The sequence below is a fragment of the Triticum urartu genome, chromosome 6A (genome assembly GCF_056163025.1).
Source record: "Triticum urartu cultivar PI428250 chromosome 6A, HENAU_Tu73, whole genome shotgun sequence".
Lineage (NCBI taxonomy): Eukaryota > Viridiplantae > Streptophyta > Magnoliopsida > Poales > Poaceae > Triticum > Triticum urartu.
Genome location: NC_141878.1, coordinates 578,078,512 through 578,098,154, shown reverse-complemented (window position 1 = coordinate 578,098,154; position 19,643 = coordinate 578,078,512). Strand labels below are relative to the sequence as shown.

Genomic DNA, 19,643 nt, shown 5'->3' with positions numbered 1-19,643 from the left:
CCTCAAGACATGTAGTCAATAACAGTACTTTGCTATCACCATTAATATCATTAATATCCATAGAACACGCTCTTATCTTCCATATCACACAACAATTTCTGTCCATGTAAATAACTTGCTTTCTTCTACCAGTATTTTCAGTTTAACTATACTGAAGAGAACCTACTGGACTACATTGATCCAAACAATGATATACACTCATGGTCAGACTTGCAGATGGCAATCTGCTCGCCGAATGTCGCGTCATGCTAGGAACTGATAAGAGGGCCACTATAACCACCAACTGGTCTGAGTTTCGCTGCTGCGCCAACATTCGCGAAGGAGACATTTGTGCATTTCGTTTCAGGATCACTTCAATGTGCCGCTTTGTTTTCACCGTGCACTGCCTCTGGATGCACCATCGAAGACGTTGCCGCCCCTGTGTCAATATAATCTAATATAATGTACCACTAAGAACTCCTAATTATGCTATATACTATGATAACCTATGGTTTACTTTTGGGCCCTCTTATCACATGCTTTTCAAGACGCTAAACCTATGTTGTTGCTTATGTTAAGTGCACTATTGTCAGTCAGATGTTTCATGTTCAGATCCATAATGGGCTTTCTTTGTAGAGTATATATTTTCTATTTCGGCTTCTAAGTTTCTTAATTAAAGCATTCATCCCAAACGCTAATTAGAATAGAAAAGAGTGTTAAAGGGGCGAATAGAACCAGGCACCGCCCAACTCCCCCTCAAGAGGCGCACCACGGGCGCGCCCCAACACCTAGTCTACATCAAGCTGTTGTAGTTGTAGTGCTCCTCCTGCACCTTTAGCCATAGGTCCATCAGCACCGCGCCACAGTGAACCCCGGCACCCTCTCTCAAACCCGCCATTGCACTGCCGCCGCCCTGGGGTTGCTGGCTAAAGTCGAGGATTATGTCGTAGCTCAGCAGTTGGGGCATGCCGGCGAAGGTGTCGAAATCGTTGAGCGAAACGCCTGCTACTCCGTGGGGGCGGTGATGATCACTGGACGTGAGCTGGTAATGGTGGCCGTCGGCGCCGAGGGAGGGGAACGATGCCGTTGGCGAGTGATGGTACTGAACTGGATCATGGCAGGCCAAGGAGATGACATAGTTGGATCTGGTCACAGTAGCAACGCTGCGAGCCATGCTACCGACGATCGCATGTTCGTCGTCAATGGCATACTCCTTTCGGCTTTCTTCTTATGGAAAACTCTGCACAGCACCCAGTCCTCCTGCAAAAACAAAATTCAAATGAAAACATGCATATTGGGACAGCTTATGAATTAAAAACTCATAAAACATCAGATCTCTGTTGTACGAGCTTGGCAATTGAACACGCCTTGGGTGGGGAGTGAGGGTTCTCTATGCAAAACTCGTGCATGACCCAGCAGGTCTTGGTGCCATTTTAAGGGGGGCACGGTAGAAGACAAGAGTCTTGCGCAGCCGGGTATAAAACCCCCTCCCAATGCACTAATCAAGAGCGTCGGTATGAGCCGAGCCTAGGAGCCAGAGATGAAGTAGTTTCCGCCGAGACCATGGTATGCGCTCGGTCGGCTGTGAGAGAGCTCCTCTAGGTAAGCTGTTGAGTGTTGCCGCGTCCGGGTATGTGCCTAGTAAAGTGAGGTCGTTTGTGCGGCCGAGGCGCCGTTCATGCGACGGAGGTGTTTGTGCGCTAGAAAAATTATGTGCTTCATCTTCCACCTTTATTTATGTGAGTGGGAGAAAGAGCTGGTATCGGGTAGCCGGACCTAGTGGCACGGTTCGTGCGCAATCCCGTCGCCTACTTGCGGTCGCTGTCGGTGTACAAAAAGAGGGATACACTTTTTGTATCCCTATAACTGTGCACGGGCAGTCTGAGCCACGGCCACCACCACACTGAGCAAGGCAAGGGAGGTGAGCCAAGGTAAGGCCGAAGCTCAAGAGAAGCAGAACGACGCAAAGACCAAGACCACAAAGAGCAAAGGGGACGAAGCGGACCCCCCGGCAAGATCCTTGCCGGGAGGCGGTTTTAGCAAACCCGGCAAGACCCTTGCCGTGGCAGCTCGCCCCACACCTGCGGAGTGAGTCACCCTTGAGTCCACTGCCCCCATGGGGCAAGGATTCGGGAGACATCCCCGTGGTGGCATGCAGATCTTTGTGAAGACATTCAAGATCAGATACACCCTTCAGAAGATGATGATCCTTGGCGGGATCCTAGCCAAGGAGGACCACAAGGCCCCCGGCAAGAGCCTTGCCGGGGATGACAGCAGGCGCCACGGCAAGACCCTTGCTGGGGCCCCGGCAAGGCCCTTGCCAAAAACACCCATTAGGCCACCATCAGGCCCACGCCAGTCAAACCTCCACCGCCGTTCGCATGCAGCTGCCAACCCAACCAGCTGGGCAGGCACCTGCATGGCGGCACGCAGATCTTCGTGGAGACCCACCACTGCGCCACCTCAGCTGCCTGCCTGCCTACATGGCACCGCGGGCGCCGCTGGCCAGGGCGCGTGTCGAGACGAGAGGGAGCGGCGACGGATGAGACAGGGCTCTCCCCCGTCCCCGATAAAGCAAGGACACCTGGGCAAGATGCATTAAATGCGCCTTGTCATGTAATGCGAGGGATAACCTCGCATCACTGTTCCCTTTCCACCTCCTGGTGCTACTGTGGCACCCCCTTTCCTATAAAAGGAGGCCCGAGGCGACCAGGAGGAGGATTCGGCTTTTTGGAGCTCCTCACGCCCCATAGCTAGCTCAAGAACACAGATATACAATCCACCAAAGCAGGAGTAGGGTTTTACGCATCCCCGCGGCCCGAACCTGGATAAACGAACCGTGTGCTATCTGTTTGATCCGCTCTTCTCACGACCCCGCGCCCCGCAACCGTAGTAGGGATTCTTGTGATCCCATAGGTGTCATTCCCACCGACATCTTTGGCGCGCTAGGTAGGGGGCGCAGTTGTGAGAATCGGCTTTAGCAGTTAGTTCGACGCTTCTTCATTGTCATGGCGCCCAAGAAGAAGACGACGGTGGCGGTTGGCCCGTCGGAGGCCGGACATCCCGTCCCGACGCGGGCAAGCAGCGGACCGGTCGCAGAAAGGACCCGGGGCGCCGTTCGCGAACACCAACACCATCCCAGCAGCCGGAGTTTGGGAGGCGGCGATGTTCGTGCGCCTGGTAACGGGCCGCATGCCACCAAATCCAAAGACGGAACCAGGCCCTCCGCGGGTGGCGCGGGGCCTTCCAAGATCGCTACCGCCCCGCCCGAAGGCGATGCGAGGCCCTCCAAGACTCCCACGCCAGCGCCGACGGCGCACTCCTCTCAAGCGGCGCGCGACAAACGGCGCTACCACGCCGAAGACCCCGGGCGTCGCCGCGGGAAGAGCCCCTAGCGCCACTCCCGGGAGGTAGAAGACCTGCCCGCTCGCCGAGGCGCTGGTGAAGATGGCATGCGACCGCGGGGTCGTGATAGAGCTCCTTCTGACATGGTCAGAAGTCGAAGCGCGTCCCGATCCGTGCAGGTTTCGCTGCCACCAATGCCAGCAGAAGCCCTGGCGCGCGCACAGTTGCTCCTTGATTTTCCTCCCACTACGGGGAAACTCGACGAATGGAGAGCCACTATCCGAAGCCTTGTTGCGGTGGCCAACAAAGACGAACCGAGTCCGGTGGAGCCCCCGAGTCGATGCTCTGACGGAGTCCCACGCACCAATGGCAGGAAAGCCGGCGGCGCCGCGACCACGGTGCACTCGCCTCCTCCTCGCCCAGTACCGCGGACACCAGCCCGTCGCGACGTTGCGGGCGACGAAATCTCCATAGCGTCGTCCAACCCGCGGACCCACTGCGACCAGCGCCAAGTCCTTCGGGAATGAGAACATGAAGACACTCGAACCACTATCGAGCGCCGGCACGGAGCGCGCCACCAGTCAGACAGGCGAGCAGGGCCTGCTGTGAACCACCCGGCACCGGAGAGCCCTGGAGGCCTACCTTACGAGGTAGGCTGTCCGGCTTTTACCCGTGAGCTGCGGCAGTTCCAGTGGCCCACTCACCGCACCTTCAAACCTGACGTGGGCGAAAAGTACAGTGGCAAGACCCACCCGTCCGAGTTCCTCAGCATCTACACCATTGCGATGCAAGCTGCCGGAGCCCGCGACGATAAGGTGCTTGCGAATTACTTTCCGTTGGCTCTTAAACCCAACGCCATGTCATGGTTGATGCACTTGCCGGTAGACTCTATTTCCTCCTGGTCGGATTTGTGCCATGAGTTTGTGGGCGCCTTTACTGGAGGCCACCAAGCCCATGGCCAAGCGAGCGGCCTGCATGTCATTCCCCAGAAGGGAGGCGAGAGTCTCCGCAAGTATATACAGAGGTTCAGCCGGATACAGTACAATATCCCTGATGTTCACCCTGCCGCCATCATCAGCGCGTTCCATCAGAACGTGCGTAACCACAAGATGCGTGAAGAGCTGGCAATGACCAAGGTGAAAGATGTAGCAGAACTCTATGTTCTTGCTGACAGATGTGCCCGGGCTGAAGAGGGAAGGAAGTACCCCGGCGAAGACGCCGGCGTGGAAACCGACTCCTCAGATGAAGATACCACCGCCCCAGCGAAGAAGGGCCAGCGCCGCAATAGGAAGCGCAAAGGTAAAGCCGTGCTTGCCGTCGAGGGATCTGGTGACACCGGCTCCACCAAGAAAACCAAGGCAGATGACCCCGACAAGGAAATTGTCGGATGTGTCGCCTGCCGGGCCTTGGCGGTTGCCGAGAAGCCGGGGAACTCCGACAGGCGATACTGCAAGATCCATCGCTCCAAAGGCCATGCTCTCCAAGACTGCCGACAGGTTGAGCTCCTCGCTGAGAAGCAGAGGACTGAATATGAGAAGCGGGACAAGGATAAGGGCCAAGACGGTGCTGGGGGGTCCGGCAAGAAGCGTGACGGCCAGGCGGGCCGTCGCGGCAAGGATAAACAACAGGAGAGGCCTGCCCGGGGCTGTGACAAAAAGCCAGAAGACGACGATCACGAAGAGGACGACGAATCCGGTGACCAAGAGTTTCAGAAAGCTACAGAGGCCATGTGCATCGACGGCGGCGCCTCGCTGCATACTTCTCACCGCCAGCTTAAACAGTGGGCGCGAGAGATTACAGCGGCAGAGCCGTCGTTTGATGCCCAAAGGCCGCTGAAGTGGTCCAGCACACCTATCATTTTTGACACTGAGGATCACCCTGATCGCACTACTGCGGTCGGGTGCTTGCCATTGTTGGTTTCACCAACAATACGCAACCTCAAGGTGACAAACATGCTAGTCGATGGCGGGGCCGGTCTGAACTTGATCTCGCCTGCCGTGATCGAGAAACTGCAGATTCCTGATGGAGACCTCGAGGAGACGGGCACGTTTCAGGGGGTCAACCCGGGAAGAAGCCAACCTAAGGGAAAGGTCATGCTGCCCGTGACTTTTGGAAGCGATCTAAACTACAGGACGGAGAGGATCGTGTTTGATGTTGCCAAGATCCCCTTGCCCTACAACGGGATCCTTGGCCGCCCAGCGCTGGCCAAGTTCATGGCGGCGTCACACTACGCCTACAACACCCTAAAGATGCCAGGACCTGTGACGATCATCACCATCCCCTCCGATAAGAAAGATGCGCTGATTTGCGCTGACCAACTATACCAGCAAGCAGTTGCAGCAGCTGCCGCCACTAGGGCACTTGCTCCTGCCGCTGGGACCCCGGGAGGGAAGAAGAAGAAGAAGACCGGTGAGACCTCGGACACCCACTCCGGCAAGCGCACCTCTTCGGAGTGTAGCTCTCCCGTCGAGGACGTGCCAGAGAGCTCCACCAGCGGAAACAAGAAGCCCAGGGCCATACCGCCAGGAACCAAGAAGGTTTCTGTCAATGAGGACGGCACGGGAGGGGATTTCACCATAAGCTCCACCCTTGACGAAAAATAGGAAGACGCGCTTGTCACCTTCCTGCGGGCGAATGTCGATGTGTTTGCATGGCAAGCTTCCAACATCCCTAGCGTTCCCAGGGAGGTGATTGTGCACCACCTTGCTGTCTGTCCTCATGTGCGGCCCGTCAAGCAGAAGGTCAGAAAGCAAGCTTTGGAACGACAAGAGTTCATCACAGAGGAGATCCGGAAACTGGAAGCAGCGGGTTTGGTAAGAGGAGTGCTCCATCCAACGTGGTTGGCCAATCCGGTCATAGTGCGCAAGGCTAATGGGAGGTGGAGGCTGTGTATTGATTACACAGATATCAATAAGGCTTGTCCTAAGGACCCCTTCCCATTGCCGCGCATCGACTAGATTGTTGACTCCACAGCTGGGTGTGATTTGTTGTCATTCCTCGATGCCTACTCCGGCTACCACCAGATCTTCATGACAAGAGAAGACGAAGAGAAAACAATATTCATCACCCCATGTGGTACGTATTGTTTCATGCGGATGCCTTTCAGGTTGAAGAGTGCCGGTTGGACGTTTGCAAGGGCGGTCCAGATTGGTTTTGAACCCCAGCTCCATAGAAATATGGAAGCTTATATGGATGACATAGTGGTAAAAACCAAGGACAGGGCAACCCTCATACCGGATTTGCAAGAAACATTTGCAAACCTGCGCAAGATCAATCTCAAGCTGAACCCTGAGAAGTGCGTCTTTGGCGTCCCGTCCGGAAAGCTTCTCGGGTTCTTTGTGTCACGGCGTGGGATAGAGGCCAATCCGGACAATATCAAAGCTATAGAGCAGATTGAAGCACCCAAGCGAATCAAGGATGTGCGTCGGCTTGCTGGTTGCGTCGCCGCCATGGGCAGATTCATTTCCAAGTCTGCCGAGCACGCCCTTCCCTTTTTCAAGATCCTGAAAAAGGCGGGCCCGATGGAGTGGACGCCAGAAGCCGAAGCAACATTGCAAGATTTGAAGAAGTACCTCTCCTCCGCGCCAATACTAGTTGCGCCTAGGCCATAGGAGCCGTTGCTGCTATACCTAGCGGCAACGAACCAGGTGGTCAGTGTCGCACTAGTGGAGCGGAGAGAGGTTGACGACGACGTAATGGCAGCGACAGAGCCCGACACCACCAATGCAGAGATGACACAGCCAGTTGAAGTGCCGCCGAAGAAGAAAATGATGCAGGACCCGGTCTACTTTGTTAGTTCCCTCCTGCAGGGGGCTAGATCAAGGTACTCCGGCATGCAGAAACTGCTCTTCGGCCTTCTTATGGCCTCGAGGAAGCTGCGTCACTACTTCCGGGCACACGAGATCACTGTCGTCACTCGCCTCCCTCTGCAACGGATATTGCACAATCCAGATGCAACGGGAAGAATTGTGGAATGGGCACTGGAGCTGTCCAGCTTTGGCCTCAAGTTTGAAAGTACTTCGATGATTCAAAGCCAAGTCCTGGCGGAGTTCATTGCAGAATGGACCGCAACGCCTGACGAAGAAGCCTAAGAGACTGCTCTCCCCGGCAAGGAGGCAAGTTGCAGTTGGATCATGTACTTTGATGGAGCTTTCTCCTTACACGGCGCCGGGGCTGGCGTGCTGCTTGTCACGCCCACCGGAGAGCACCTCAAGTACGTGATCCAGATGCACTTCCCCAGGGAGGTGTCAACAAACAATATGGCAGAGTACGAAGGGCTGCTTCCCGGTCTTAGGATCGCGGCAGACCTCGGAATCAAGAAGCTCATCGTTAGGGGCGACTCACAGCTCGTCGTCAAGCAAGTCAACAAGGACTACCAGAGCCCATTGATGAAGGCCTACGTCGATGAAGTGAGAAAGCTGGAAGAGTGTTTCGACGATATACAGGCTGAATACGTTCCCCGAGCGGAGAACGATATCGCCGATTACCTGTCAAAACGCGCTGCCCTCAAGCTACCTGTGGAACCAGGTACCTTTGTGCTCCAGCTAACTCAGCCATCCATTGATCCATCAACAGAGCAGAACAAGAGGAGGAAATCAGGACCCGACAAGTACTTTCCCGTCGAGCTCCCCGGAGCCGCTGGCAAGGATGTTGCCAGGGACACTGAGCCCGCCACAGGACGGCTAGCTCCGGCGGAGCGTCAAGCTCTTGCCGTCGAGACAGCCGCTCCTATAGCGGAGGAAATGCCTTTAGTCCTCGCCGTCGAGCCCCAGGCTCTAGCGTGGGCACAGCATGCCATCTGATTCCTCCAAACAGGGGAACTTCCTGAAGAGCGGGAAGAAGCGAAAAAAGTAGCCCGTCGCTCTACCATGTACCAGTTCATCGATGACGTCCTGTACAGAAAGAGGCCGAACGATGTGAAATTGAAGTGTATCCCTCGGGATTAAGGACTGGAGCTATTGGCGGAGATACACGGAGGCATATGTGGGTCCCACATCGGGTCAAGGGCCCTTGCCGGCAAGGCATTTCGGCAATGCTTCTTCTGGCCCACCGCCCTCCAGGATGCGACGACACTAGTCACCAGGTGTGAAGCGTGTCAGTTCCATTCAAAGAAGCTTCATCAGCCAGCTCAAGCCCTTTAAACCATTCCTCTCTCCTGGCCCTTCTCGGTCTGGGGGCTCGACATACTGGGCCCTTTCCCCCGTGATGTCGGGGGCTTTGAGTACTTGTACGTTGCAATCGACAAGTTCACAAAGTGGCCGGAGGTGGAGGCAGTGAGGAAGGTCACAGCTCAGTCAGTCGTCAAGTTCTTCAAGGGACTAGTGTGCCATTTTGGTGTACCCAACAGGGTCATCACCGACAATGGCACACAGTTCACAAGCCGCACCTTCATGCAATATATCCAAGACCTCGGCAGCAAAGTCTATTTCGCTTCCATTGCTCACCCACGAAGCAATGGTCAAGCTGAGAGGGCAAACGCTGAAGTACTGCGAGGCTTAAGGACCAAGACCTTTGACAGGCTGCACAAGAGTGGAAGGCGCTGGATTGATGAGTTGCCGACGGTTCTTTGGTCGATCAGGACGACGCCAAATCGAGCCATCGGCCAGACACCTTTTGCCCTGGTATACGGGGCAGAAGCAGTTCTCCCCACTGAACTCATATACGGGTCACCTCGAGTGCTCGCTTATGATGAGCTTGAGCACGAGCAACTGCGGCAAGATGACGCAATGCTCCTTGAGGAAGACCGTCTTCGGGCGGCTGTGAAAGCAGCACGCTACCAGCAAGCCTTGCGCCGCTACCATAGCCGCAAGGTTCATGCCCGAAGCCTTGAGGAAGGCGACCTTGTCCTTCGGCGCGTTCAATCGGCCAAGAATTCCAACAAGTTGACGCCAAAGTGGGAAGGCCCTTATCGGGTAATACGAGTCACCAGGCCCGGCGCAGTCAGCCTGGAGACCGAAGATGCCGTTCCAGTGAGTAACTCCTAGAACATTGAGCATCTTCGCAAGTTTTACCCGTGAGGCGCGGCTTGCCGGGCCCCCCGGCAAGCCACCTTTTGTACAAGCATTGCCAATGATGCATGGAACCCTTTGTACAAAGCCAGGCGCAGACCCTGAGCACAAATAAATGAAGCGCTGGCACCCTAAGTTATAGCATGCATGCTAGGTCGAGTCTCGTCCTTGGTTAGGGTTGATAGTGCTTAGCGGTGACTAACCCCTAGCTTAGAGGTCGAGTGTGCGTCTCTTTGTCTTTCTTTTGTCTTCTTTGGTTCACAGGACACACGGATATCCGTGCCGAACCACTTGGGGAGGAAAAGAAGATGAATGGACCAGCACCTAGCCCCCGGCAAGCCAGCATTGCTGGGGGCTGCAAGAGCAAAGATTCACCCACGGCGAACCAGAGTTGCCGGGGGCTGCATCTTCAGATAAGTTCTTCATCCCTTATCATGCATTCCATTATGGACTGAGGTATGTGAAACCTCGTTTTCCCCTAAGCTACCATGCTCCCATAACTCTAGGCCCTAGGGCTCGTTCCTGGGGCCAAGTTTGGTCGTAGTCGCGGCAGCGAAACGATGAAACAAGGAGCCAGAACCCGCCTCATCCCTACCTCCGCCAAAGGCGTGAGGAAGGTCGAGCGAAGTGGGAAGACGGCAAGGCCTGTTGCCATGCAAGGAAATGTTTATCTTGAAGATATCAAGGATTTACTCCTTGTCGTGGGTTCTACCCACAAACGAATGACCCGGCAAGCATCCCTTTTTCATTAAAAACATTCCACTCAGGTACAGTCCATAGGGAATGAAAAACATGAATGATGGGATTACAAGTTTTAAATTCAGCTAAGGCCCGAAGGCTTACAAACTAAAAAGAGATAAGGTGCCCGTAATCCCTTTCTTGTCCCTCTCCTCAGGAGGCAGGTCAAGGAGGCAAAAAGGGCAAAAGGGGCGCCTAGGCGAGCTACGGGTGGCAGAAGACACCAAGAGAACATCTCGTTGGACGTCTGAAGGATGGATGGTGATGGCGGCGCCGGAAGCAAAGCTCGAAGACAAGGCGGCAGGACGTCAGCACGCGTCGAAGGCATCGGTGCCCGCGTACTCCGACTTGACGGCCTTGCCGCCCGCCCTCTTCCTCTTCCGCAGCCTCCCAACGCCAGCCACCCAAGGAGACGACCCCGGGAAGTTCAGGGAGCCGGCGACGCGGATGATGGGGTCGCCGGTGCCGCACGGAGCGGCACCCGACACCTAATCAGACCCGTCATCCTGCCGCCTACTACCCATGTCGTCGCTGCCGCTGTCCTCCTCGTCACTCCCGCCCGAGGAGGAGTCTTCACTATCAGAAGAGCTCTCCACGCAGCACCTTGCACGGGTCCCAAAGAACCCGAAGACCTTGACGGAGAGAAGGCCACCCTCCATCAGCTTAAAATGGAGAGTGAGCCCCTTCGTCAAGCGGTGGATATGGGCAAACATCTTCCATCCCCGACGGAGATACATCACGTGAGGGGCGGGGAAATCGACGTGGGCCCGTGTGCCACTGATCGCGCAACCCCTCATGTGCAGCCGCAACAACTCCAGCGGATCCAGCTCCATCTCCCGCGCGAATGGAGTCGGGAGACGAAGGCGACGGCGAGGCGGCCAGCGTAGCCTGACGAAGAACTTGCAAGGGTCATCCCCAACGTGGCCCTCCACGGGGGAAGAACTGCTGGCGGAGGCGAGGCCGGCGTGCCGCCCTGTCCTCCTCTTCCCCGAGCGCCTCGGCCTCGTCCACGGCCTCGCCCCCTCCCCCTTCCCCTCGTGGCTGGCTCTGCCACCGCGGGTGCGGGAGAAGGAGGGACGTGTTGTCGAGCGGCGACCCTCGCCACCACCGTTGAAGGACCAGGATTCCCTCTTCATGACGGATGGAAGGGGGGAGCAGAAGCTGAAGGAAGGAGGAGATGAAGGAATGCGGGACGCCATCCCCCCTCCCGCTCTTTATAGAGGAACGGGGTGGGGGCTCGGCCGCCCCGCTCAGCCAATCAAGACGCGAAAGGCGAAGGGAACTGGGACCGACCCGCCGCCCCAGCCCGCGGCGGCCCGGTTTCCCGCCTCCACCGTTCACCACCCCAAGCGCATGAGAGCCATGTAGCAGGCGTGCAGGACCGAGGCGACGGGTGAGGCGACCTCTCCCCACCCCGTGATCGTGGGTAGTGGACGCCTTGAAGACCACGCCTCGGCCCCGTTCAGTAAATGGGCTGCGCCTCCACGCCTCCCTCCGTTTATGGGGAAGACGCAAACCGCCCCCTTTACTACGACGTGACGCATGCATGCAGAGGTCAGCCCCACGCATGCCGCCCACGTCACACACGCCTCCCCACGCGCCGCCACGCGCGGGAAGCATGGGAAGCGCAGCGTGCAAAGAGACTTACCGCGGTAAAAACCGCCCCGCCTGCCCACGCATCGTTTTTGGGCCTAGACCAACGACGTGATTGCGCTTACGTGTGGCCCAGGCCCGGGGGCTCCTGTCGGTGTACAAAAAGAGGGATACACTTTCTGTACCCCTATAACTATGCACGGGCAGTCTGAGCCACGGGCACCACCACACAGAGCAAGGCAAGGGAGGTGAGCCAAGGTAAGGCCGAAGCTCAAGAGAAGCAGAACGAAGCCAAGACCAAGACCACAAAGAGCAAAGGGGACAAAGCGGACCCCCCCGGGAAGATCCTTGCCGGGAGGCGGTTTTAGCAAACCCGGCAAGACCCTTACCGTGCAGCTCGCCCCACACCTACGGAGTGAGTTACCCTTGAGTCCACTGCCCCCATGGGGCTAGGATTCGGGAGACATCCCCGTGGTGGCATGCAGATCTTTGTGAAGACATTCGAGATCAGATACACCCTTCAGAAGATGATGATCCTTGGCGGGATCCTAGCCAAGGAGGACCACAAGGCCCCGGCAAGAGACTTGCCGGGGATGACAGCAGGCGCCATGGCAAGACCCTTGCCGGGGCCCTGGCAAGGCCCTTGCCAAAAATACCCATTAGGCCACCATCAGGCCCACGCCAGTCAAACCTCCACCGCCGTTTGCATGCAGCTGCCGACCCAACCAGCTGGGCAGGCACCTGCGTGGCGGCATGCAGATCTTCGTGGAGACCCACCACTCCGCCACCTCAGTTGCCTGCCTGCCTACATGGCACCGCGGGCGCCGCTGGACAGGGCACGTGTCGACGCGAGAGGGAGCGGCGACGGACGAGACAGGGATCTCCCCCTTCCCCGATAAAGCAAGGACACCTGGGCAAGACGCATTAAATGCGCCTTGCCATGTAATGCAAGGGATAACCTTGCATCACTATTCCCTTTCCACCTCCTGGTGCTACTGTGGCACCCCCTTTCCTATAAAAGGAGGCCCGAGGCGACCAGGAGGAGGATTCGGCTTTTTGGAGCTCCTCACGCCCCATAGCTAGCTCAAGAACACAGATATACAATCCACCAAAGCAGGAGTAGGGTTTTACGCATCCCCGCGGCCCGAACCTGCATAAACGAACCGTGTGCTATCTGTTTGATCTGCTCTTCTCACGACCCCGCGCCCCGCAACCGTAGTAGGGATTCTTGTGATCCCATAGGTGTCGTTCCCACCGACAGTCGCGGAAGCTGAAGAAGTACCACTCGTTCGTGGTCAGCTTCGCCTCGTCTGCATACCAGCGTGCCCTCTGAATTTAGGTAACAAAATTGAAAACAAACTACGCATATATATGAGGGAGAGGGCGGAAAAATTAAGGTTGATACGAAATGCCACATGCAAGTCAGTTCCTTTGAATCCAAAAAATCACATACTGGACTGCACAGTTGACAGATTATTAATTATAGGAAGTTTATGCTTGCAAGTGTTGGTATTGATCTAAAGGCCCAATGGGCCAAAAACGAAAATAAAAGAACCAAAAATAAGTTACATTGAAAAGGGAAACATGGAGGTCACTGTTGGAGACAAGGGTTTTGGCAATGCTTCACGATGTATTGATCGGTGCATAGCGCACGTATATATGGAGTACAAGGTGGGCCACAACCTCAACTATACAAAGACTAGGAGGTGGGCCAGGCTATACAATATACATGCACGAACCATATATTCAACACCCCCCGCAGTCGAAGCGTCGCGGAGACTGGATCTGAACTCCTCGAAAATAGAAGTAGGCAGTCCTTTCGTCATGACGTCGGCGAACTGTTGTGCCGTCGGCACATGGAGGACCCAGATGCGCCCAAGAGCCACCTGCTCACGAACGAAGTGTATATCGAGCTCAATATGCTTCGTTCCATGATGATGGGCCGGGTTAGCGGAGAGGTAGACGACGGAGACGTTGTCGCAATAGACGAGCGTGGCCTTGTGAACATCACAAAGCAACTCCTGAAGCAGCTGACGGAGCCAAGAGCATTTAGCAACGCCGTTAGCCACTGCTCGATACTCAGCCTCGGCACTCGAGCGGGACACAGTGGGCTATCGCTTGGAGGACCAAGAGATCAGGGACGGCCCAAGGTAGGCACAGTACCCCGAGGTGGAGCACCGTGTGTCTGGGCAGCCGGTCCAGTCCGCATCAGAATAGGCGACGAGGTTGGTGGAAGCGGAGGCCGTCAGCGTAAGTCCCAAACACTGGGTGCCGCGTATGTATCAGAGGATACGCTTCACCAGAGTCCAGTGGGAGTCGCGCGGAGCATGCATGTGGAGACAAACCTGCTGAACAGCATACTGCAAGTCAGGGCGCGTCAGGGTCAGGTACTGCAAAGCACCCACAATGGAGCGGTAGAAGGCCGCACCAGAGGCAGGCGAACCCTCCAAAGCGGAAACCTTGGCCTTGGTGTCGACGGGCGTAGGAGCGGGCTTGCAATTAAGCATGCTAGCTCGATCGAGAAGCTCATGGGCGTAGCGCTGCTAGTGCAGGAAGAACCCATCGGGCCGTCGAACCAGCTCAATGCCAAGGAAGTAATGCAGGGGAACCAAGTCCTTCAGGGCAAACTCATCGCGAAGACGACCAGTTAGCCGCTGGAGGAGCGCGACAGTGGATGCCGTCAGAATGATGTCATCAACGTACAATAGCAAGTAGGTCGTGTCAACTCCGTGATGATACACGAAAAGGGACGCATCGGAGCGAGTCGATGTAAATCCGAGCGTCTGCAGGAAGGCGGCGATGCGCTGGTACTAGGCCCGAGGTGCCTGCTTCAACCCGTAAAGAGAACGGGAGAGCAAGCACACATGATCTGGATGCGTGGCATCGACGAAGCTGGTGGGCTGCTCACAGAACACCTGCTCAGCGAGGTGACCGTGCAAGAAGGCGTTGGACACATCCAACTGATGCACAGGCCAAGCGCGAGACACGGCTAGCTGGAGCACGGCGCGGATCGTGCCCGGTTTAACAACCGGGGCAAATGTGTCGGTGAAGTCCACGACCGCGCGCTGTCGAAAGCCCCGAACCACCCAGCGAGCTTTATAGCGCTCGAGAGTACCGTCCGGATGAGTCTTGTGCCGGAAGACCCACTTGCCCGTCATGATGTTGGCATGGGGCGGCCGAGGGACGAGCTGCCAGGTACGGTTCCACTGGAGCGCGTCGAACTCTTCCTGCATCGCAGCGAGCCAATGAGGATCCCGAAGGGCGGCTCGAGCTGACGATGGGAGAGGAAATGGCTCAGAGACGGAAGCAGCGAGAAGCTACTAATCGCTGGGGTACTGTGTGCTCGGGCGGAGGGTGCCAGCCCGAGAGCGAGTCATCGGACGGGGCAGCGGGTCCGGAGCAGAGACGGGTGACGATGAAGAAGAGCCCGCCTCCTCCGAGGCCGCGGGCGAGACGGCGGGTGAGGCCACCGGCGAGGTGGCGGGCGTGGCCGCCGCGGGCGAGGCCGCCGGCGAGGCGACGGGCGGGGCCGCGGGCGCCGAGGGAGGTGCAGCCCCCAGGGCAGCCAACCAGGGAGAAACTCGACCCGTGGCGCGGGGGGCACCCTCAAAGACGGGAGGCGGCCCAAGAGAAGCCCGTGGGCGGCCGCCACCGGGAGTGGGCAAAGCCGTAACATCCGAAGGTACTTACTGGAAAGGAAAAACCATCTCATCAAAGTAAACATGTCGTGAAGTGATCACCCAATGTGAGATAGGATCATAGCAGCGGTAGCCTTTGGTGTTGGGGGATAGCCGAGAAACATGCAGGCTACAGACCGAGGTGCGAGCTTGTGAGGGGTAGTGGAAGCGATGCTGGGGTAGCACAGGCAACCGATAATACGGAGCTTAGCATAGGAAGGTGGAATGCCAAACAAGAGGTGATGAGGTGCAAAGTTCCCGCGAGTGCGACAAGGACGAATGTTGATGAGTAGTGATGCGGTGGCTAGCGCGTCAGGCCAAAAACGTGGTGGAACGTTGGCATGAAAGAGGAGGGTGCGAACGCAGTTGTTAAGAGTGCGAAGCACGCGCTCAGCGCGGCCATTTTGTTGCGAAGTGTATGGGCAAGTGAGACGAAAGATCGTGCCGTGTGTGGCGAGAAGGTTGCGGATCGCAAGGTTATCAAACTCCTTCCTGTTGTCTATTTGCAACGCATGAATGGAACGTCCAAACTGCATGAAGACATAGGAGTAGAAAGTGGTGAGAATGGCAACAGAGTCCGACTTTCGCCGCAACGGGAAGGTCCACACATAGTGCGAAAAATCATCAAGGATGACAAGATAATAAAGATAGCCCGTGTTACTTGCAACAGGAGAGGTCCAAACATCACTATGAATTAACTCAAACGGGTATGATGCGACATGCAAGGAATTGCTAAAAGAAAGACGAACATGTTTGCCGAGACAACAAGCATGACAAGTGTGATCGTCGATCTTATTACACATGAATGAAAAACTCCGAAGAATATGACAAAGGGTGGCGGTGTTGGGATGACCGAGACGGGCGTGCCAGAGGTCCACTCTGGCGGAAAGCACCATGGGTGCAGCGGCAGAGGAAGTGGATGAGTGAACCGGGTAGAGCTTGTCGGGGCTGTCACATCGGTGGAGCACCATCCGGGTACGGGCATCCTTAACAGAAAAGCCAAACATGTCAAATTCAACGGTAACAGGATTTTCACATGTAAGAGAACAAACGAAAACAAGATTTTTAATGATGTCAGGAGAGATAAGTACGTTAGAAAGATATGATGGCATGGAGTTAGAAGGAAAAGCAGCATGGCCGACATGAGTAATAGGCATGGAAGAACCGTCACCCATGGTAATGCGAGCAGCGTTGTGAACGGGGTGAGCGGCAAGAAGGTTACCGGGGTTGGCGGCCATGTGAGCCGTGGCTCCGGTGTCCATATACCAGTCGCCACCGCCAGTGTACTGCTGCGGCGTGGGGGTGGTGTGGAGGGCCACTAGGAGCGCGGGGTCCCAAGGTGCCGGCGGAAGAGTTGGGGCAGACGGCTCCGGCTGATGCAGTGGCGCCACGTACCGATCGGCCGAGGGCAGCCCGTAGGCCGCGGAGGGGCCGTAGAGCGGCATGGGATGGTACAGCTGAGGGGCTGCATGAAGCGCCCGATGAGCGGCAGGGCGGGCGCCGAAGAGACCCGGAACGGGGGCACGCGGGATAGGTATGAAGTACGCATGCACAACCCCGGTCCAGGGGTTCTGGCCGGCCTGCCAGGGCGCCGGTGGGTGCTGTTGGTTGTGGTGGCGCGGCGCCCCACCGAGCGCAGCCGGCTGATGCTGCTGTTGCTGCGGCTTGCGGCCGCCTCGGCCACAGCGGCCCCCACGGCGCTGCTACTGCTGCTCGGCGGGGGGCTGCGGAGCGGCCGACGGCTGCTGCGGGTATGGGAACCCGGGCGGCGGCGGCGCTGGGAAGGGACCCAAGGCGGGCCTTGGCGGAGCGATCGGTGGCGCACCGCTGCGGGTACCGGCGGTGAGGGCGGTGTGGGTGGCCCGGGTGCGTGACATCCGCATCCTCCGCTCCTCCAACTTCAGGTACGCAACGATCCTCGGGAACATCGGGTTGGTGGTGAGGGGGATGTTGGAGGCGGCGTTCCAGAAATCGTCGTTCAGGCCGGCGATGAGGGTGCTGAGGAGGAGCTCATCGGAGACCTTCTCACCAATATCACGGAGCTCGTCAACAAGCTTCTTGAGGCGCATGCAGTAATCACCAACGGACGTGTCGAGCTGCTGGCACCCAAAGAACTCGCCGTGCAAGAAAACCTTGCGTTGGAGCGCGTTGTCGGTGAAGAGGCCGTTGAGCTTGGTCCAAACGGTGTGAGCATCATCGTCGGCGGAGACCACCGTGTGGAAGAGGTCCTTCAAGATGGTGGTGTAGAACCAACGGATGAGAGTGGCGTCGATGGACATCCATTCCTCATCGTCCTCCATGAAGCGGGAGTCCACGGAGCCATCGATGTGATCCCGGATGTTGTACTCCCGGAACATGAGAGAGAAGTACGTCTTCCATGCATAGTACGTGGAGGTGAGGTGGTCGAGGACGACGGGAAACCGGGTGAGAATGTTGAGATCGCGGATGACGACGGGATCGGGACCTTCGAACGGGTTGGTGCGGCGGCTGCGGGTGATGCCGGAGGAGCCGGGGGAGGCCATGGGGTTGGCGGCGTCTCGCAGGGAAGCAGCGCGGCCGGATGGCAGCGCTGTAGTGTGGAGGCAGAAGCGGGGGCGGCGGCGCACACGGGGGCGGCGGTCGCGGCGGCGACGACGGCGGGTGGTGGTGGCGGCGATGGTGGGTGGCGGCGGCGGCAGCGGCACACGGGTTAGGGTTAGGATCTTAGGTATGATACCATGTTGGAGACAAGGGTTTTGGCAATGCTTCACGATGTATTGATTGGTGCATAGCGCACGTATATATGGAGTACAAGGTGGGCCACAACCTCAACTATACAAAGACTAGGAGGTGGGCAGGCTATACAATATACATGCACGAACCATATATTCAACAGTCACGAACCAACGTTCGTACCCCTCGATCCCAACTTACGTGCCCTGATCGGGGACACCCTAACCAACTATGGTTTTGGTCCCCTGTCGTCAGCGCATATAAAAAGATGGGGGAGCAGCCGGCACCTATGTGAGACTAGTTCTCGTACAGTTTACTCCTACTCCTCACATCCCAAAACCCTAACCGATCTGGGGGAGCGCTGCACGACGGGAAGATCATCTCCAAGCTCTGTCCCTGTTCCAGGGCAGTGCCTGTGGCGCCCGGAGGGACGCCGCTACCTGCAGCGAGCACCTACATCAAGCCTGCATCGAGCAGGCATGCGACTTCGCATCGTCGACACCAATGGCTGCTTTGATTGGTGGTAAGAGCCTAATCTATCTCTCTAATTGATGCAATTAGGTGATCTAGTGTCTAGCTTACGATCTGTTAAGTAGGTCCTATGGGATTAATTGTCTAACAGCAAGGTATCCCACTCCAAATCCGAAGAAGCACTTGCAGGAATTGCATATATCTGGCATGTATATAAATACAAATAGTATGACAAGTTGATGAGTTGTACTAGTACTAGTTTAGTGCACTAATTAATACTTGTCTTAAAAAATTTCTAGATACACATATTTTAGTGTTGGGTATATACACCCATACCTAGAAAATTCTAACACAAGAAATTTGGATTTGTTTAGATACAGATATGTCTAGACACGTTTCAGTGTTGGATACATTCATGTCTAGACAATTTTAAGACAAAATTTTTGGGACGGAGGTAATAATAACAAAGACAAGCCTGAATTATAGCCAATAAAACACGGTTGCGTGCTTAGTTAATCATTCCATGGAATGGAGTTTAATTAATTAAGATAATATGTAGTTTGCTCGAGAGGGATGTACTGGATCGACCTCGATCGAGTAGCTATTGTAACTATTATTAAGCTTGCTGGAGAGAGACTAGAGATGGATCGAGTAGTACGTGAGACACAACTAGTGATATAAATGGTAAAAACCCTAAAGGAAATTAAGTAGGGCAAGTAGGTCTGTTATACGATGGATGAGACATAAGTTGTACATTACTTGCACCGTCCATTGCGATCTCTGCTTGATCAGGATTGAGAAATATGCATGTAATTTCTTCGCAAAAAAGCTTGCATGTAATTTGGCAGCAGACAGGTGACGTGTCACACAACACCCCTAAGCTATACTTCCGTGGAAATGGTGGGCATATTTTTTATATATAAACTTCTCCTTTATTCATTCATAAGTAAAGTAGCATCGTTTACAAGTAAAGGGATAACCTCATCAGGGGCGTTATCCATCCAAACACTCAGAGAAGAAAACCTAGCTAATCTTGCTAGTTCATGAGCTACTCGATTACGTTCCCTATTACAATGATCATAAATGTGAAGGAAATATGCCCTAGAGGCAATAATAAAGT

At 55.9% G+C, this 19,643-nt stretch overlaps 1 pseudogene; it reads right to left on the bottom strand.

Moving 5' to 3' along the window:
* Positions 1-772: 772 nt before the first annotated feature.
* Positions 773-14,170, bottom strand: LOC147966583 (uncharacterized; annotated as a pseudogene).
* Between the last annotated feature and the right edge of the window lie 5,473 nt (positions 14,171-19,643).